The sequence below is a fragment of the Vespa mandarinia genome, chromosome 1, assembly GCF_050613455.1.
Source record: "Vespa mandarinia isolate Hongniang chromosome 1, ASM5061345v1, whole genome shotgun sequence".
NCBI classification, from domain to species: Eukaryota; Metazoa; Arthropoda; class Insecta; order Hymenoptera; family Vespidae; genus Vespa; species Vespa mandarinia.
In genome coordinates, this window is record NC_140810.1 from 19,742,501 (window position 1) to 19,765,000 (window position 22,500).

The window sequence follows — 22,500 nt, forward strand, 5'->3', positions numbered from 1 at the left end:
GAGTATTTCTGAGCAACTCATGAAAGTTTAGGGACGAAATCGTCGTCGTCGTCGTCGTCGTCATCTACAGGCTTCTATTAAAGACAAGGAACTACATCTGAGAGCTAGCAGCTGTTGAGAAGATTCGCGAACCACAAATAATGAAATATTCCATTCATAGTAACTCTTAATAGCAAGTTCCGGCGGGATTGGAATAGTCGAAAGTGCAATTAATCCTTCCTTCCTTCCTTCCTTCCTTCCTTCCTTCCTTGCCTTCTCCATCCTTTCACCCTTCCATCCTACTATCCCAACATCCTTGCATCCTTCCTCTTCATTTCCTACCTCCCACCTTCATCTAGTAGCGTTCAGTCGACTATCTATATCGGTAGTCCCTCTTGAAATCTTTAAAGTTTTGCGACCTTACCTTACTCTCCCTTTACCTTTTCAAAGATTCCACCTTCGCCGGAAGGGATTTGGCGAGTTCTACAACGAGAGGGAAACGAGAAAGAGAAAAGTTACAGTCGTAGAAAATGCTTTGAAAGTGGATGGGTAGCCAACTGAAGCTTTAGAGAAGAAAACGATGAGTTATTACGGTACTCGAGCATCAACCTAAATGCAACGCAAAGGAAAAGAAAGAAAAAAGAAAAAAGAAAAAAGAAAAAATAAAAGAAAGAAGAAAAAGAAAAAGAAAAAAAGAAGAAAACTTTAATTTCTCCCCCTCGTAAATTAGCCGGAACCATTATTCCCATCACTGTAATTTACTCCTGTACCGTCTTCGACTCACTCACCCTCCCTCTCTCCCTCCCTCTCCCCCACCCTCTCCCGCCTTCCCTCCTTTCCTCCCATCTTTCCATTTCTTTTCCTCTTCTTTTATACTTTTTCTTTCTCTTTTTCTTTTCGTCCGGAGATAACGGAACAACCGGTGAAAAAGTTTAAAGGAAAATTAGGGTAATTATTTAGTAGTCGTTCTCGTTAAATCTCGTTCGTAATCTTTTGGGACAACCTTAAACTAGCCATAGGATAACCTTTGGACGACGGTCCTTCCGTCCTCCTGAAATATCCCCGTGAAACTCGTAAACTCTCGAGTGATTGCCAGCTCTGATCCTTTCACGCACGGAACTTTGCACGGAATTGCAAAAGTTTTAACTCGTCGTTGGTAGTAGAGCGCAGGCCCAACGAGAATTGCTTTTACAAATTCAAGATCGCAAGTAACGTTAAAGTCTTTAATCGGATTTTATTGAGTGAATAACTAAAATTCTATGGAGTTAGGTGCAAGTAATCACGAGTAGAAAAATTAATAAGAATTGAGTACTTAAATTTATTTGTCGTTTATTCGATAATATCGGCTTTTCGTTTATTTCAGTTTTATTATAGTTAGTTTCGTGATATTTCAATTCCCTCCCTCTCACCCTCTCTCTCTCGCTCTCGCTCTCGCTCTCTGTCTCTCTCAAAATTGACGCGCACCGTTAAACTTCTCGACACGTGGTTAAATTCCCACAGAAAATTTATATCTCGTAACTCTTGACGGATTTATCGAAATTGTAAAAAAATTTTCCAATTGGTTATTACGATACGTAACCCTTGGATCTTAAATGGCTTTCAGTTATGGAACTCAGGTGTATTCCAAATTTATGAGTGGGGTTAATAGCTCAGGTTACACCTCGAATCCTTCACAGATATTACGAAGGATTAGAAAACCGTAATGCCTGATGATTAAACGTAAGTTATTTCTATATAAAGAATTAACTTTGACACGTGATACATAATTATATATGTAGATGTGTAAGATACAAATAAAAGGGAAAATTTTCTCTCATGAAAATGTTTATCTTTTAAAATATTAAAAATTTTTCAATGTTCTTTCATTCATTTAATCAGATCATATAAATACAAAACTATGGAATCCATTTATGCGAGTGCATTTACGTTATATAAATTTTAAAAGGCAACGAAATATATTCTATAATAGCCCTTAAATAAATATTTTTCAAATTTTTCGTATAGCATTTAGGATGTATTTGTATGTATATATGCATGTTCGAATGTATACGTTTAAAAATCTTTATACATATTGATCGATTACTTTACGAGTAATTAATTATCTTTTTCTTACGAGTCTTTAGGGAGGAAAAAAAAAGAAAAAAAAAAAGAAAAGGAGAAAGAAACGAAAAAAAAATATACTAAAAGTTTCTCAAAACAAAAACATAAGAATGGAAGACATCAGCGTGTAGTATAGATGGGGGTCTATGTAAACGTATGTACGCGTAAACACGAATGCGTATCGTCGTAGTGAATATACATAGGGACATGTTTGTTTGTGTTTATATACGTACATATATATATATATATATATATATATATATATATATATATATATATATTCGTATATACACTCCTCGGATGCGGGCCAGGGTCAGAGCTAACTCAGGTCACGAGCGTGTCGGTACCACCTCTGTTGCTGTTTAACTACCGTTCGGTCTCGACACTTTCGCTTACGTAATTTTGCAGTATCTCATAGAATCCTACCGTTTTCTCATTTTCTTATTATAAAGATAGATAATGTTAAATTTGCAACTTTCAACCTATCCCATGTATTTTGCATTTATCTCGTGCCCCGTCATTAAACTTTCAGCCTCTGTTTTATTCTCTTTATATTCTGTCCGTTAGTTTTTTTTTTTTTTCTTTTTTTTTTTTTTTGGAATATCCCTACAATTTCAGAGAATATAATAAAGAGAGAAAGAGAGAGAGAGAGAGAGAGAGAGAGAGAGAGAAATAAAAAGAGAAAGAAGTTTTTCAATGTTCGTATTTTCAATGTGTCTTTTTATATATCTCTGCATATTTTTTCTTTTCCTCTCTCCCTCTCTCCCTCTCTCTCTCTCTCTCTCTCTCTTTATAAATAAAGTAACGATAGTGAGAAAGTCTGATTAATATTTTAGAACAGTACATAAAAAAAAAAAAGGGACATGGGATAAATATCGTTAGGCGACGAAAATAAGAGTAGTACGGCACTAATTTTGAGACCCTTCATCCGGCCCATTGTAATCTGCCCTCGTACGAAGCAAGACTAATTTAATTTTTCTCTCTCTTTCTCTCTCTCTCTCTCTCTCTCTCTCTCTCTCTGTCTCTCTCTCTGTCTCTCTCTCTTTTTTTCGTTCTCTTCCGTCTGTCTGTCCGCCTAGAGATGTCTACTGTACGATGATGAAAGCCACAGGAGAATCGTTGGCTAACACGAACAATAGTAAATTGGACGTAGTAGTTCGATGAGAAAACGAAAATAAAAATTTTCTTACTTTTGAATACCATCGAATTTCACCGAAATATTCCGTTTGAAAATAGAAAGGTGTACTTTGCGCCTAATATTTCTTTTACTTTTTTCTTTTCCTTTTTTTTTTTTGTCTTTTTTTCTCTTTTTTTTTTTTGTATTAAAAGAATAACGTCGAAGTAAAATATATGAAAATACAATAGTTATACGCATAAAATGTATAAAATATAGACGTAAATTATTTAAACGTAAATACGTTTATTTATTCTCTTAGATGAAAATCTTTTATCTCGTTACCGCGATTGGAATAATATTTAAAGAAAGAAAGACACTTGTTTTATTACGAATCATCAAAGCCGATTTTCAACATTTATGGAGAAGAGAAAAAAGAAAGAAAAAAAAAGAAAGTAAAGTAAAGTAAAGAAGTAAAGGATACTGAGAAGTAGTTTCGCATCGAAGAATAATGGCTTATTCCGGCCGTGAAATGATCCTGTATTATACAGACGAGTTGAACGAAGTCGAGATTTTCCGGAGGACTCACGGAATAGAAAGGCCGTATGCATTTTTATCCTTTTTCATTTTCTTCCTAGACAGCAGGACACCGGGGTTCATTCCATTGTTCCCAGGACTTTTCCTCCTGCGAGAGGTTTCACTTCCTCGCACCCCTCACATCCTGTTCACCCACCTTCGACTATCTCCTTCCTTCTCTTCTATACCTCACTTTCCCCCTTCCTTCCTTTACCCTTCGCTCTTCCTCTTTCATTTCAGGGCCAGGAGAAATTAAATTTGTTCCAACATCCGGCTAAAAATACGAGCTCCGCTAGAATGTTGTAGTAGTAAAATGGCGACACGGTTGAGATGGGACGAAGAAAACGAGAACGGGATGAGAGGAGGGCGAAGGGGTACAAGGGAGGAGCAAGAGGAGCAAGAGGAGGACGAGGAGGAGGAGGAGGAGGAGGAGGAGGAGGAGGAGGAGGACGAAAAAGGAGAGGACGATCCCCAGTAGCAGGTTTTCCTATGGGATTAGAATTTTGTTGCATCGACGTGAACGTTTACGCTAACACGATGAAATTCAGTTTCTTGTTGTTGTGCATTGCTGCTAGCGTTGCATTTGGGGCACGTATTAAGCGGCCGTACGAGACCAACCGATATTACCCCAATCGTTTTCTATTCGTTGAACTATACGTTTATGATCGGCCATAAGGGATTCAAGATCGGCTAGTGGAGTTTGATATTAAATGTCTACTATAAATAGCCGCGATATAATATACGAGAAAATTGTGCTTCGTTTAACGTGAGAGAGAATCTAAACAATTGAAATTCGAATTCGACTCGACTTTTTCGTCCAACCGATCTTAAAGTAAAATAAAAATACGTCTTGGCATCGAATTTCCAAAGGAATCCATTCGGGACGGTTTGTTTCATTCAAGATATACAGGATCAATTTCGCGATCACGTTGTATAATGTACCAATTCGCCGAGCCAGAAATTGCGATCTATTCAGAATAAGAGAGAGAAAGAGAGAGAGAGAGAGAGAAAGAGAGAGAGAGAGAGAGAGTAGTACCTTAGACGTTATTGCATAGGAAACGACGAGACACGTATTGTTACCGATTGTATTGTAATATACAACGGGTCCTTTAGTAATTCACCTCTAACGACGAGCCCCACCTACCTGTTTCTCGAACGTCTACGTACTTACTTATTTACAACTTCTAATAAAAGATATAAATATAATTTTTTCTTGTGTATTATAATAACGATAGTTATATCATTTGAAAGAAGAATAATTTATCGTATGATAAAATTTGAACGAATTCGAGGACAAACGAGGTACGGTAGTTAAATATTTCATTCACGTCGATCAAATCTAATTGAATATGTCCCACTCAACCCAATTTAACTCGACCCAACCAACCAACTAACCAACCCGAAGATCATGATTACTATCGTTTTCGATCGATAAGAGTTCAAATGACAATACGAAGATAACATTCTGAATTATCGAGGGATAGAATCTTCGTAAGATATTCGCTGAGTCATTAGTTAAGATCCCGAAGGGAAGAGAATATTAGGAGCATCGAATCCTAGCCAATAAGGCTCTCCCTTTGCGGTAGAATTCGGTTCTATGAAAAGAGGGAAGAGAGAATGAGAAAGAGGAGGGTGGGAAGAAGAGAGGATATATCGCTAGGTCAGCCATCCTGCCATCGGCGTTGCGACGCCAACGTCGTAGCTGAAAGGGTATCCGGCAAGCGACCACACGACGTCCGAAGAAGCCGATGGCTTTACTGCTGATGCTGGTGTGATGCTGTTGGTGACGGTCACCTCGTTTAACCTCCGTTTTGCAAACGACAGATTTAGAATATAACTTATGTCAGCTCTTCTCTCGCCTCTGAATATTGCTGATTTCGCTCGATATTAACAAAATGGGATCTCGTTCTAGATCATTGTTGAAATTTCATGTAAATTCATTCAAATATTTCTAATAGATTATTATTCCAAGTCAAAATGAATTGATATGTATATTTTTCTCTTTCTCTCTCTTTCTCTCTCTCTCTCTCTCTCTCTCTCTCTTTAAAATTCTTAATATACATTCATTGAGATTCCTTTTTATGTATAACGATAAAAAAAAATAAAAGAAAAAAGAAAAAAAGATTAGTCATAAATTATTCATTAAGACATCGTACGCTCAATTTTTTTACGATATATATATCAAGAGAAAGAGAGAGAAAGAGAGAGAGAGAGAGAGAGAGAGAGAGAGAGAAAGAAATGTTGGGTAGGGAGAGAGAGTGTATTGGTTGGTAAGTTGGTAGTAAGGCGTGACATTGCCCGTTAGAGTTTAGTCTCTTGCAAACCGTCTAGATAGCAACATCGGTGACTTTGAACTTTTGTGCCGTACAAGTGTATTTTCTTATCATTTATTCAATCTCAAGATGGAAAGTGAAAGCGATGGGTTTTCATTCGAAATAAAGAAAGGTAGTCATATTCGCGCGTACCATCGCACACCCTCTCCCCCACATCTCATATAATTACTATTATTACTATTATTATTTTTCTTATTATTATTATTATTATTGTTGTTATTATTATCATTAAACATTGTATTTGAAATTTCATCATCTTTTCTCTTCACTTTGTATATTACAATATTAAATCTATACTTGAATACATAATAAACAGAGTTGGACCATTGAAGGGAAAAAAAGAACGACGAAAAAAAGAAAAGAAATTCATCGAAGAAAACATTTTCACATACTATCGCTTATAATCTTGTTCGATTATGGAACATAGAGAAGATAGGAGAACATCGTATCTTCGATATAAATTGTGACAAAGCGTTTAACGTGGTCGGAGCCGTGTTCGTCGATATCCATGGTACATTGAGATCAAGATTTATCGTTTCTCTTCATAAAGGTGCTGCAGGCAACGGTGTTTGCCTCATACGAAATATTGATCTCGATGATGCCAGGAGTAGTAAGGGAGAGAGGAGGAGGGAGTGGAGAGGATCAGGGTGAGAAGTGGGAGAGGGGGGGAGAGGGGGAAGGCTCGAAGGAAGATACGCGTTCAAACGAATATACTACGTAGATGTATATAACACACACACAGAGAGAAAGAGAGAGAGAGAGAGAGAGAGAGAGAGAGAGAAATGCACGTATAAACAATATTCTGTGTATGACTGTCCTTTCTTGTATAGACGCATGTAGTAAGTTACTTATGTCGATCGTGTGTCGGAAATGAATTAAAGGAGAAAGAAGAGTACCGTTTCTATTCGGATCGCTAGTAAACAAGTTTGTTGTTGCGTAGCCAACGAAGAATTTCACGAGCCACTCGTTGTAGAATATTATTATCATAATTTATCAGGCTTTTTCTTCTCTATTTCTCTCATTCTCTCTCACTCTCTCTCTCTCTCTCGTTTCCACTCTTTCTTCCTTTTTCTTTCTCTCTGTTTCTATGCCTCTTTTCATAGCTTTTAGATATCACATGTTAATTATCGAAGCGAAGAAAGTTCAATGATGGTAATAAGAGAGAAAATGAATAGAAGAAAAAAATAAATAGAAAGATGATCGATAAGAAAGAATTATTTTATTTTCGATTAAATGAATTTCAATTAGGACGAATAAGTGCACGGCTTTTCTAAAAAAAAAAAAAAATACATTAGGAAACTACTGTCGAATCTCTCGGTTAAAATAAACGAACGCTTCTTCGTTCGCCTTGAATCGAAACTTTTTTTTTTCTTTTCTCTCTTTCTCTCTCTCTCTCTCTCTCTCTCTCTCTCTCTTTCTCTTTCCTCCTCTTGTAAACCCGCAAAGATAGCAACTTCGTATCTTGCATATTTCATGCGGAACAACAAAAGTGGTTGTAAGTAAGTACGAGGTTGGTACTATCGATCGATTTTGACTCGAGACACAACACGCTTATCCTCCCGAGATAAAATAAAATACGCGTCGTATAAAATAAATTGTGGAAGGAAGAAGAAGAAGAAGAAAAAAAAAATAAATAAAAGTCATATCTATCGATTCGATCTTTTCATACGATTCGTTTATATCCATAGATCGAATTTATATCAAGGAGAGATTGGAGGATCATACGAAAGAAGAATTTGATTTATCGACTTCCTCGTAGTTCGTTCGACTGATTTACAGCTTCTAAATACGAGCACATCGTATCTTTTTCTGTGTATATATACGTACGTTTGTATGTATATATATATATATATATATATATATATATATATATATACATGCGTATATGTGAGAGAAACATTAAATGTATTTCCGAGTGTAACGCGGTTACTTTTACGATGCGTAGAAGTTCGCGTGTATTCTCTCATCGTGCCGACAGGGTCAAAGTTCGTCCGTTAACGTGTTACGTACTGACGGCCACTTTATTAACCACTGAAAGTTATATCGAGATCGTGATGAAGTATAGAAATAAAGAAAAGAAAGTGATATATAATACGATCCTTTAAAGAAACACACAAGAGAATTGTGAAGAATTATTACGTTTGTAAAACGGTTTGCATGAAATACGTTTCATTAATTATTCAAAGAAATAGAACGAAAGTTTTGAAAAATTATCGAAGATCGTAACTCTCGTTCGTAAATAGATTTCATTAATAATTTGTCGTTTTAAAGAATCGACGAGTTAAAATCAAAACGTTCGTTTAATGATATTGTATACGTTTAGGATTTAATTAAAGGACGAAACTCAACGTTAAACGTCAAACGTTATCTTTGTTTCCTCATTTCCGAGCATTTATTCGTCCGACGCAATCCGCACGAACGATTTAATCTTCCAGCCGAAAAAACATTTTCCGAGGGAACCATCGGCGAGGGCACCGAAAAGCTTTGCGAGTTATCCTCTTTAACGAGCGAATCGACTCGATCGTAAAACTCTGTTACAGCATGAAAAGATAGAGACGACTAGGGAAGCAGGAAGAGAGAGAAAGAGAGAATGAGAGAGAGAGAGAGAGAGAGAGAGAAATAAACGGAGATAGAATACTTGGTAGGTGGAATGCAACGTGTCGTCGAGAATCAAAAAAAAAAGAAGGAAAGAAATGGGTGAGAAAGAGAGAGAGAGAGAGAGAGAGAGAGAGAGAGAGTATAAGGGAAGCGAGAAAGATGAACTCGAAGATCCAATTAACTTAGCCCGAGTTGCACGCTCTTGCCTTTTCAACCATTTCGAAAGGATCCTTTCGTCCATCGAAATCGTTCGTGAAGAAAAAAGATAAAAAAGATTAAAAAAATAAAAAAAAGAAAAAGAAAGAAAGAGTGGAAAAGAGAGAGAGTGAGAGAGAGAGAGAGAGAGAGAGAGAGAAGGAGAGAGAGAGGATGAAAGAAAAAAAAAAAGTAAGTCTATTTTACGACTCGTCTGCTGTGAAAATGTCGTTTAATCGTTTTTCTTCGCGATAAGAGTTTAATCAGAGGTTAATAAACCGCCGAGACAAGAAAGAGTTTTCTTTTCTTTTATGACATTGTCAGGAGAATTTTATTTCGGTCCTATTCCATTTGTCTCTTTCACTTTTCTCTTTCGTCCCTTTCTTTCTTCCTTTCTTACTTTCTTTTTTCTCTTTCCTCGGCATTCGTTCGGTCCAACGAACAGGAGAACGTAGTTGCAATTAAATCATGAACCGAGCTGTGCGCTAATTCAAAACTTTTTCACACCCATCGAAATGCATGCTTGTAATCCAGTTTCATTTTATTTCATGCAACATACTCGTATCAAAGTCAAGGACAAATCTGAGGAAAAAGATATTAAAAATATTTATATCATTTTAATTTCGATTATAATACATACCTATAATAGAACCAAGAGATATTCTTTTATCGTCTTTGAAAATCGATAAATCATATTTTCTCTTATCTCGTTATAAATCATAATCCGTTAGTTTATGTATCATGTGACGAAATCTTATTTTATCGGTGGGTAGGGGGAAAGAAAAAAATAAAAGGAGAAAATATTCGCGATGAATGTTTACGTTCGCACGAATTTTACGTGCATTACGTGCATTATTACGTCTTTTTAAAAATCTATCGATCCTCAGTTGTTAAGTGGTTTTATAAACGCGAACGTAAAAAAAAAAAAGAGAGAAAAGAAACGACGTCATTTCTCGACGTTATCCGTTAGATCTTTTCTGCGTTAATACGACGTCTAACGTAACTATACTTTATTTTATAATGAACGTAGGATAGATCTACCTATCTATATATTTTCCAACAAAAGATATAGCTAAAGATTCTTGAAATAATAACCGCGTGTATCTGCTTCCTTACTTCGTTACTTTCTATGGCCGTTTAAACGACACGAATCCAATATCGACGAGAAGTTAGTTTTCTTAAGATCATCCTCGTCCTTTATATTTTCATCGTTAAACTATGAAAGAAGGAAAATTATATACCTAACTCACGATCATTCTCGTTCGTTAATTTCTCTTCTGAGATAATCCCCTTACATCTAAGACTATATATATATATATATATATATATATATATATATATATATATATATACCTTTACGTTCGAAAATAATCTAACGAAACGACATTAGACGATAGTTTCCTTAGTAGTCTTTCCTTGAATTCAACGAAGAATTAACCTTACGCGAGATCCATCCAACCATCTCATGGTTAATAGATCCCTGAACGATTAACTGAACTTTCTAGCATTATTTCCTTAGAAAATTCAAACTGTTAACATCAAGCGAACCACCATGACGACAGAACCCTACTTCGTCATTCGTTTCATTCGTCTGTTAAACGAGTTGGATCTTTCTTCTTACGTTGTTGAAAATAATGACATTTATTTCATTATTGTTTCGCTCCTTGAATTAAAGATAACGAAGTTAGTTTATTAATCGAGTAAGAACACGCTTGTTCTCTGTACTTCGGATATGCTAACGACTCTTCCTCTTTCTCTCTTTATCTCTATCCATCTATCTATCTATCTGTCTTTTTCTCGAAAGCATTAATTTTGCAATTTAAATTCTTATCTTTTATCGATAATTGATAAACTTCGATATCGACTATTCTTCTTTCTTTTTATTTTATAATATTATTTGTACATTAGTATCGTACTAATTGATTATTAACGATGATTACAAGTATCTCATTTCTATAAGGTTCGTTGACTTTCCAAATGAAATCTCGCCGACGACAACGACGACGATTCGTTTATTTTTAGCAAAGTTTCTCGTCGCCAAATTTTCCAAAGGGCATGAGAGGAGGAAAGGCGGGCGGGGGAGGAGATACAGAATTAGGATAACGAATCCTCTCGACGCGTCCAGAAAAGGAGGGTTCTCCACTTACGGTTGAATTCACTGCGAATCAGTATCTCCTCTTCCTCATTCTCTCGAATAAAGAGAAAGAAAGAGAGAGAGAGAGAGAGAGAGAGAGAGAGAGAGAGAGAGAGAGAGAGTGAGAGAGAGTGAATTCACTCTGTTGTCCTCCCCGTCGAAGATGTTGTTTGTCAGAAATAGTTCGAGTTTGGTACGAAATTTCTGTCCATCCAAATAGATTAAAGGAGAAAGAAAGAAAAAAAGAGACAGAGACAAATAGAGAGAGAAAGAGAGAGAGAGAGAGAGAGAGAACGGGAAGACGCATAGATAGAAAATAGCGTGATATTAACCTAGGGTGCCTTCCGTTTCTTAGGATTTATCACGAGGATCGGCCGAGGCTAATGTTCCATAAAAGATGTCTTGCCGAGGATATGAAATTCTCTTTAAATAGCAATTCCCATTTATTTTTGGCGATAATATGCCAAAAATAAATGGGAATTGAGTAAATTCTTAGACTGAAAATAATTATTAAGAATTGTTCTTAAAAAAGGAAAAAAAAAAAAAAAGAAGAATGGAAGGAAAAAAGAAAGAAAATAAATAAACAAATAAATATGTGAACGTAATGTTGGCGCGAAAGAAATAAAGAGGGAGAAGAAAAAGAAATAAAAAGTAAAAAAAATTTACTTTCTTCATATATATATATATATATATATATATATATATATATATATCAAGAAAAAAAATCTTGTTCTTTTTTCTTTTTCTTTTTTCTCTTTTTTTTTTTTTCAAGAAAGAATGACGCAAAAATCGCGACAGTATTTCTCATTTAGATCGTAGAGAACGTTACAATACTATTGAGTCACACAATCTTTACTCTGATTCATCGAATCCTCGCGACATAAATACCGGGTGTGATAGTTAGAAATTGATTGCTCATTAGCGTATATAACGCTTTCAGCATGGTACCTCGTTTAGCATCGAGATACGGTAATAAACGTCACTAGGGATTTATGCGAGTATCTCGATCGTAACTACACGAGGATACTACTAACATCGTTTTTGTCGATGGGGTCATCTAACTGGTTTGACGTTTATTTACGTTTTCCTCGTATTTTTCTTTTCCTTTCTCCTTTCTCTTTTCCCTATTTATTTCTTCTTCTTGATGATCGTTCACCGTTAAAATCAGGGGATATGGGGGTTGAGAGGGGGATAGGGTGAAGGGTAATATCGCGAATTAAATTCCACTTATGAAAAATGACGTGGGAGACACGACGTATGAAGAATTCTCCCAGGCATTGTCGTACATCGTGAGAAATGTGAGAAGGAAAAGAGAGAGAGAGAGAGAGAGAAAAAAGAAAAAAGAGTGGATTGGGTGGGGGGGGGGATAAAATAAAAGACAAAGCACAAAGTCAATGGCGCGAGGCAGCCCTACGTGTCTTCATTACTCGATTGAAAAGTACGCGAAGGAATGTCTCTATCGCATTTATATATACATTTCTTTGGGCTCTCATTTGACCGTCTTCATGGGATCGGTGGGGATGTTTGCGGGATGGTATGGGGAACGCTGCGGCGGCAGAGGTGAAAGGGGAAGTTGGAGACTACGATTTCCTGTCTCTCCTTCTATCATCGATATATCACACGTGCAAGCCGTGCGCACACGCGCATATATAAAATATTACATGGATGCAAAAGAGAGAGAGAGAGAGAGAGAGAGAGAAAGGTATATGTATATATATATATATATATATATATATATATATATATATTATTTATACGTATACCATACATGGTGAAACGTAGTGAGACCAAAACCCTCGTTGTAACTTCTCATCTGTATTTTCGTGTCACGACGTTCATGTACCGATACCGTTATCATTAACGGAGAAAGGAAATGATAGAAATTTTCCCTATCTCGACTATACTTAGAACTATAATATATCTTAATAATTACATTCGCCGTTAAACCTCTAAACGATTTTATATCGTATAAGAAGAAATATCATCGTATTTGATATTTCTTCCTTAAATGAGAATAATTTCCATTGGAGAATGGTATTTTACGTGTTCGTTCTACGCCTATGCGCTACGCGCGACAACCTCCATTCAATCACGTTCATATTCATTGAACGAGAGCCCACCAATAAATCTTTTGCATTAAATTCTCACCGACTTGCTGTCTCTTTCTCTCTTTCTTCCTCCCCCCCCACCTCTCTCTCTCTCTCTCTCTCTCTCTCTCTCTCTCTCTCTCTCTATTTTCACAAATAGAGACATACATTCAAAAGCAGCTTTTTTCCGCGTTTCGTAAAACTTTTTAACCTTTTTTCTCTTCGTGGTAAAGCAACTGCTCTCTCGCTTATCACTTCGAAAAATACTTTAACGGAACACGAAATTGGAATGAACGCAGAGGATGAGGATCAGACAGAAGGAGAAGGAGGAGGAGGAGGAGGAGGAGGAGAAGAAAGAGGATGAGATGATCCATCGTCGTCGACTCTTGCTTTTATCGGAAATTAGATTATTGCGAGATACGAGAGTTGGCGAATAGGTATCTAACGTATGTACCATACGTATATATATATATATATATATATATATATATATATATAACTCTTCGTATGTAACTAACAAATACGTAAATTCGCACGATAGAAAATTACTGGGAGAAGTCTGTAATAAAATAAGGAGACTATTACACCGTCGACGATATACCATCTTGAAACACTTAATAACGAACAATTAAAAGTCTCTCACACGGAAACTAGGCGTAAGATAGGGCCGTCGATCTACGCGCTTTGCATTTGTAATTACGATTCTCTCTCTCTCTCTCTCTCTCTCTTTCACATATATATATGTATCTATGTATGCACATATATATGTATCTATGTATGTATGTATATATATATATATATATGTATATATATACATATACATATCTTCTTCTTTTTTACTCCCCACTTCACGTTCTTCTTTAACGTTCACAGAGTCGAGTCATAGTCGAAGACGTGAGTCAGAGAATGTTAGGGCGAGACGGTGAGAGGAGGAGGAGGAAAGGTGTTATATGCCGGAAAGGAATGGTATCTCTCTCTCTCTCCTCTCTCTCTCTATCTCTCTCTCTCTCTCTCTCTCTCTCTCTCTCTCTCTCTCTCTCTCTCTCTCTCTCTCTCTCTCTCTCTCTCTCTCTCTCTCTCTCTCTCTCTCTCTCTCTCTCTCTCTCTCTCTCTCTCTCTCTCTTACCTTCGACACTTTTCACGATTCGTTCCACCTTCAAGACGTCTCAAGTCCTCCTCGTGCATTCCGTTTCTGTCGATCGCGTATTTTCCACGGCACTTCGGAGTCTCGCGTACTCGAAACGATTTCATCGCATAGATAACGAGCCTTGGCACCGAACCATTCACATTTTATCCATTACGGATACCTCCCGCGTTCCTCTTACATCGTCGATGCTCCTTAAGTGATAAAAAGAACGTAAGAATTTTTGGTGTGAAAATTTTCATACGAGAAAACGTTATCGTCCATTTTTACGATTTTCTACGAAGGATATTTTTTCTTTCTTCTTTTTTTTTTCTTCTTCTTTTTTTTCTTTTCTTTTTTTCTTTTCTTTTTTTCTTTTTTTTTTTTCTTTTTTTGTTTCTCTAGTAATACATCGATGGTTTGTAACATGGGAGATTTTATTAAAGAAAAAAAAAAAAAAATATAGCGAAATACACGGTGCAGTGATTAGAAGCACGTGGACTCCGATGCAAGCAAGTGATCGAACGATAATCAATATTCATCATCAAATGGTGTATCGTTGTGATAGTGTAATCAATTCGTCTTTTGGTGATATGCAAATAACTCGGATACATAAGTAACAATCAATTTTCTCGAATATCACGTCTAGGTATGACACTTTAATGCTAATAATTATAATTACAACGTTATACATATTGGTAAGAGGATCAGCGTTGAATCCAATAACATTTACATACGTATGTTGTATGAACGGAATACAAAAATAAATCGAAGCTTTTTCCCTTTTTCGTTTTTCTTTGCGTTGGACAAAAATGAAATTCAGGAAAAAGAAAAAACAGAAAAAGAATTCAACAAAAAAAAAAAAAAAGGAAAAAAAAAGAAAAAAAAAATAAATAAAAAAACGTAAAGCGCAATAGCAGAGGGCAAGCTACTTCTCCTTTCGCGTATCGGAACAAATTTCATTCGTTCGAAACGAGCATTGTAACGCGAGTAACTCTCGATCGTACACCACTGTTCTTTAATAAACTACCCCTCTGGACTATTTTATTGCGGTAGAAAGGGAGGGTGGTATACGGGCACGAAAAGTTTCCTGTAGCACGTGGAATGAATCACCAGTTCGACGCGTGTTACCGGAAAAACAGAAGCGCGTTTAATCCATCGCAAAACAAGGCAATGGATATATTTGGACATTCGTAGTTGTTGTCGTCGTCGTCGAAGTCGTCGTCGTCGTCGTCGTCATCGTCATTGTTGTTGTTGTTCCTGTTGTTGTTATTGTTGTTGTTGTTGATGTTGTTGTTGGTGTTATTGCTGTTGTTGCTTGATGTTGTTGTTATTGTTGGGCGTGAGCGTTGAACGGCAAAAAAACGACTGGTTAACGAGCGAGGAAAAGGTAGTGTTTTTTTTTCCTTTTTTCTTTTTTTTTTTTCCTTTTTTCTTTTTTTTGTGCATTCCACCATTCGAGGCCGCTACACCTGACACGCGTCGTTCGATATTCGAATTTGCATTTTGGGCTTTCAGCCAACGGAGCTTCTATAAACGTACGCCGCTTCCCGTTGATTCTTTCATTCTCATTCGTTCCGTCGAACAAATTCGTTAGGAGGAAAATATTATTTATTCATTTATTTATTTAGGTATTTATTTATTATTGGTTCTCTTCTTTACTTTTCTTTTTTTTTTTTTTTTTTTTTTTTTATTGTTTGTTTGCAAAATCTCATTCATTCGTTCCAATCACGTACGTTTGTAAAGAAAAATAAAAATTTTTCAAAATTATTCGACTTCGAACGTTTAAATTGTCAAAGATAAAAGCGATATATATATATATATATATATATATATATATATATATATATATCTGGAATTATGTTAGTATCTTATTGTGAATGGCACCCTTTATATCGCTTACTTCTAGAAAATCGCTTTTCCATGTCAGAAAATTCCCCTAGCATCACGTTTTTCTCATTGACCGTTTCACACTGGAAGCCATCGTCGAATAGTAGTGACCGTCCTCTACTAGAGAGAAACGTTTCCCCATTACTCTTGCTTTTCTTTTCGACTAAAGGAAATTCTTTTCTTTTCTTTTCTTTTCTTTTCTTTTCATTTCGTTTCTTACCTTTTCTTCTCTTTTCTTTTCTTTTCTTTTCTTTTCTTTTCTTTTTTTCTCTTTTCTTTTCTTTTCTTTTCTTTGCCATTCGATGACCGAATTCCTTTTTTCGTATCCCTCTTTTCATTATCACAAAATTCGTAGTCGACACGATTTTATATACACAATCGTATCTATGTACTTACCTTCTTAACTATCTAAGAATAGAAATCTACGAGTGAAGTTAGCCAGTGCCAACTTGATAAATAAGATACAATCGAATAAATAGACTCGGTTGTATTACGTAAAAAGATCCTCGAGGTTACTCGTCACGATCAACTAGATCGATTAAAGGGGAATAATTCGGAAAAATCCACGAGATTATATCTTGTTAATAATTTACGTCAAACGACGCTATAAATCAACATTTGTGTTTCAATGTTTCGATATCACGAAACCCGATGGATGTGTTCGTTGATAGGAATTGATTGGCCATTGAATAAATTGATGAAAGAGATCGTATCAATACGACGAGATATATATATATATATTTTTTTTTTTTTTTTTTTTTTTTTTTTTTTTTCAAGAATCATAGTAGTAATGATAAATAAAATTTTCGTCAAGGGGAACTTGGAAAGAGAGAAAATAAAAAAAAAAAGGGGGAGGAGGATGGAAATAAAAAAAGAAAAAAAGAGAACGAAAATAAAACAAGAGGAAAAAAAAGAAAGATTTGATACCCTCATAGGTGTTATCATTGCTTCTCATTGTGGAACAAAAAAAAACAAAAAAAGTATCGTTCTTCGATATTTTTCAATCTATCTCTCTTTCTTTCTCTCTCTCTCTTTTTTCGTTTCCACATATATCTATCTCTCTTCGTGTTTACTCTTTTTTCCGAAACATTCATAACTCCATCGGAACATTTCGCGGTCGCATTTATCTATTTTCCAAGCGTCCTATCGCGTAGTCTCGATATTTTGCGGTTTCCATGAACGATATGGATATTCGTTTGAATAATGTTTCAACGTTTCCTAACATAGGTATACATGAATCTATTGTATATTTGCATTCGTGTATAATGCATACGCAGTTTAACGTAGGTAAGTAACGTGCGAAAGAAAAGTGAAAATTAAAAAGAAAAGGAGTGAAAAAAAAGAAAGGGGGAGGGGGCGGAGGGAAGATAGAAAAAGAAAGGTAAATAGAAAAAGAAAATTCGCAGAAGAAAAAGAGATCGCGCGAAAAGGGGAAAAAGGACTCGGTTGACCCGCTTTTAAAGTTCCACCCACACAAAATCCTTGGCAACGGAACTGAAACTTTTTACCGAGAACTTTGGCGCTGTGCAAGCCGCGAAGCGAGAGAAGGTCAAGGCCGGATGAAGGAGAAGAAGGAAGGAGTAAGAGGAGGTAAGGTGGGAGGTGGTAGTCGAGAGATCTCATTTTTAGGGATGTTGTAGCACCGTAGCGCATTGAAGCTGAATCGATTTTAGTTCGGGCCATGTTCTCGTGACGTATGTACGTTCTCTTTCATAATCGTTAGAAAATTTTGTTCTTCGGTAGTCATGGAGAGAATTGTCGTCATTATCGTCATCGAGAGAAAAGCACACGGAGAGAAACGAGGGAATTCTCGCGATAAAGCTCGCAATTGGAAGGTTCATTTATTTCAAAATGTTCGACTGGCCTCTCTCTCTCTCTCTCTCTCTCTCTTGCTCTCTCGCTCTCTTTTGGTCGCACTGGGACTATCTGGCAGAAGTGTCGTTTCTGTTTAATTCGCCGCTCGCTCGATTAGTTTCTATCCTATTATCTCACTGCGAAAAGTACAACAGCAGCAGAGCGATCGGGGCCACGTCTGTTACCGAGGGAAATTAGTTTTATTTTTCGAAACTCAGTGCGTTTCTCTGCTACCTGCCGTGACCAAACATCGATTTTACCAACCTCCTTTTTTCTCTCTCTCTCTCTCTCTCTCTCCTTCTCTCTCTTACCATTTTTCCACCACTACCCTTCTGTTTATCCACTCCACTCCTCTCTTTTGTTATTCTCTAATAAATCGATGCCCTTTTTTGTTTCTTTTTTGTTCATTTTTTTTATCGCCAGCTCATTCTTTTTTTTTTTCCCCTTTTTTCTTTTATTAAAACCCTTCGAACAAGTCAATAACTCGAAAATAATATTTCGAGCTACGTCAAAGGCAAATTAAAAAGTCAATTGTTGTAACTCAATTCTGAAATTTATTATAGTTTTTTTTTTCCATTGTTATCTTTTATTTTATTTTATTTTATTTATTTATTTATTCGTTTATTTATTTTGTTTTTGAATCTTCTTCAGGGGAGAAAAAAAAATCCGCATTTAACGATTCGTTTTATTACGAACAATATCCCGAGGAAAATATTCCAAATACGATGATATCGTAATACTGAATAATTTCCGATGCTTTTAACGTTCATATTTGTCGTGGATATGAGAGAAACATCAAAATGGTGATAAGAGAGAGAGAGAGAGAGAGAGAGATAGCGAGGGATAGAAATTGAAAGAATAAATCGTTTATATTAAATCGGGGATTGCGTAAACGCGATCGTTTGAAATTAGTGAGATAGCCGATGATTATGCGACGTTAATGCGCGAATTTCAAATTTTCTCATTGCGCTTTTTCGACCACATTCATCTCTCTCTCTCTCTCTCTCTCTCTTCTCTCCGCTATTTATACGTTATCGAGGCCAAGTATCATGATATTTCTCAATTTCTAAAGTCAAAAAAAGTCACCTTAGGAAAAGAGAAAAATAAAAGGAAATGTTAACAATTAACTAATAACCACTTCATTATTTATTCTGAAAAATTTGTAAGAAAAAGAGAAAAAATAAAAGGATCGTAAATACAAACGACCTCGTTAAATTGAAACTCTTATCTTCGTGGTAGCAGGTATAGCGATTTCTGGTATTATATTCAAGCCGAAAGAGACAGAGGCAGAGAAAGAGAGAGAAAGAGAGAAAGAGATATGAAGAGTTTCGTAGTGGTGGTTGAAACGAAATATTCCGTACATAGGACACGTAGTAGGTACGCGTTGTTCAGGAGCCACGTTATTACCGTTAACGACGGACGAAAACAACGACTTGTCGTAATCGTGGCCGTATGCAACGGAGTTACCCCCGTTGCATGGCGCTGTGTCGTTATGTACGCTTCATAAAACGAACCTCGTGAGTCCTCGTTAATACCGAATACCACTGGCTGTTAGTTTCAATAGCATGCTACGCCAGGATCGACCAAAAGGACGAGCATCGTTAGCTACAAGTCTCATCCTGATTTCCACTTATCTTTTCTCTCTCTCTCTCTCTCTCTCTCTCTCTTTCTCTTTTGTCTGTCTGTATCTGTTTTTCTTATTACCGCGATATCTCTGCTTTATGAACGTGAAAGACGTCCTTTGATTTTTTTTTTTTTTTTTTTTTTTTTGTTAATATATTCTTTGTTAATTAATAAAATAATGAAATAGTCAAAAAGAAAAAGGGATAATTATAATATCGATACTTGTCGAGTATCGATCATTTATCGAGAAATTGTAACATGGTTGTTTATTAAAATTCACTAAAGATCGAATTAACCGCAAAACATAGATAATTCCTAATTCCTGAATCATCGATGGATACACCGAAAGCCGTTTCGCGGTAAATCGAAAGCACGTGAATAGACTTCGCTTGGAATGGCTATCCGTACGAGTAATACATCCGTTTTGAATAATGCTCCGGGCTATGGTGGCTTTCGATGAGTTAAGCCAAACGCGCCGTACCTGTGGAACCCCGTTAGCTGGGAGAGACAAGCGTAAAGCGACGACGAGGCTCTGCGTTGTGTAACGTTGTTTGCTTGGGACCATGAGAAAGGGAGTGTGAGCTAACGAAGCCCTGAAATTGAAGCGTTTGACACCCATGGGGATTAGGTATTACGAAACGTCGTAGTAGTTTCCAGAGAATTGGTACTGAATACGTATACTTCCCCTATCTCACTTGTTTATATCATAAAATTTATTAATCTTTATGCAAGAAATTTATCGGCCATCGCGCTTCATCCATTTTTAAATATTCGCTTTATGAAAAATTCATTCCTCTTATTTATTTATTTATTTATTTATTTATTATTCATTTATTCAACTTCGATCGATAAACTCTGAACGATAGAGTAAAACTTAACGATTGCCTTTAAGCTTGAACGTTATGTCGACAGATGGCACCACTCTATATTTCCATACGTTTTTTTTTTTGATCATCCATTTGTTTTTATAAGAAAAATCAATTTCTATCGGATAATTGTATTTAATATATTTTAATAATCTACGTAGATCATTTTTAAAATCGATACATACGAAATTTACTATCGAAAAATAATATTATTAACGATCTTTCCTTCTACGTTTCTCGCAATATATTCGTTTAATTCACAAGTTCTTCTTCGATCAATCATGCAAGCACAAATCATTTATTATATTTATATATATATATATATATATATATATATATATATATATATTTATATAATTGTTTAGATTAAATTTATCATTTTTGTATCATTATAACTTGATAGTAAATCAAATATAATTTATTAAATATATATAAATAATTTTATTCTTCATAAATAATGTTATTCGTCAAATCAAAATGGAGTTCTAAAATAACAAATAAAATACATAAATACATACGTAGATATATACATACATTCATTCGAATAAGAATTTTCTATAGGAAATCACGTCTGGACGACTTTCTTCGTTTCATTTCGAAGGAAATAAAATATCCGAAAAATATTCACGGCTTATTTTTATGTAGCAAGTAAACGTCGGCTAGACATCGAAGATTCTCTTGCCAACGAGAGAGATGCGGACCTTCAAAAAGGAAGGGTACACGAAGGGAGTTAAAGGGAGGAGATACACGTAGAAAGAGAGACATAGAGAGAGAAAGAGAGTAAGAATCTCGGTAAAAAGCAAACATCCAAGTTCACTTCGTGAATAGAAATCCCGAATAGTGTCTGCCTCGCTTTTACCAGTCAAGCAACTGTTCGGCCCTCTGGCGATATAAGGGGTTGCTCATAGGTTTTGAAGAAAACTTGGAAAGAAAGAGAAAGAGAGAAAGAGAAAGAGATAGAGAGACGATAGACTATACACAGAAAATCATCAAAATAAGATGGGTACTAAAAAGAGCAAAAATATCACTATTTCTCTTTGACGTTTTATTGCTTAAATAAAAGATATAATATAACGATATTTAATATTGCGTAAATGTAGGGGAGAAAAAAAAAAGAAAGAAAGAAAAAAGTAAAGATAAATAGAATGTACACGTATATAGAACAATTTGATTTTATAATGCTGTAATGTGGAATTTCATGAAGATATTTCGAAAATATATTTTCAAGTTTGAAAACATCGACTAATTGATTCTCTCTCTCTCTCTCTCTCTTCTGCCCTTCATTATTGTTTGTAACTTTTTTTTCCCCTCCCCCAATGGAAATTCGAACGTAGGTGAGAAAAGTCGATTTTCCAATTACAGTTGTAATTCAAGCAGTTAGAGACGCGGGAAAATATAACGGGTAGAATTATACTCTTCGAAATTGGCGTTGCACGAGCTAGTCGCGTAACAAGGAGAAACTAAAAACTTGTTTTACAAACAAGCGAAATTTTGGCTCTGCTTCACGCCAACGTACATATAAAAAAAATATAACGACGAACGTAAAAATATAACGTAAGAGTGCATAGTTTCGATTGCACCAATTTTGGTTATTTAACAAGTCGTAAAAAAAGAGGAAAAAAAAAAAAGAAAAAAAGTGACAATAAAAAAAAAGAAAATTAAAAAAAAGGTGCAATATCTCCTCGATCCTGCAAAAAAAGAAAATAAAGAAAATTTTTTCTACTTGTAAGTACCAATTTTTTATAGAACGTAAAGTTTTCCAACGAGCCGAGAGAGAAAGAGAGACAGAGAGAGAGAGAGAGAGAGAGAGAGAGAGAGAGAGAGAGCCTTTCTAATTAAAACAATTATAAAGGTTGGTCTGTCCTCTCTTCTTCATGGAGTCACCGTCTCGGACGTTAAGGCTATCCAAACGAAAGATAATTGGATCTAGCAAATTTAATTATAATCGCTCGGAGAAAAGTAAATCTTTATGATCGGAATCTCTCTCTCTCTCTCTCTCTCTCTCTCTCTCTCTCTCTCTCTCTCTCT

The 22,500-nt window shown here is 35.8% G+C and overlaps 1 protein-coding gene across 14 annotated transcripts in view; it reads left to right on the plus strand.

Annotated features, from left to right (window-relative positions):
• dlg1 (MAGUK family member discs large 1) overlaps positions 1-22,500 on the plus strand; it is a 462,366-nt gene that overhangs the window by 399,821 nt on the left and 40,045 nt on the right. The gene's annotated exons all lie outside the window — the stretch shown is intronic.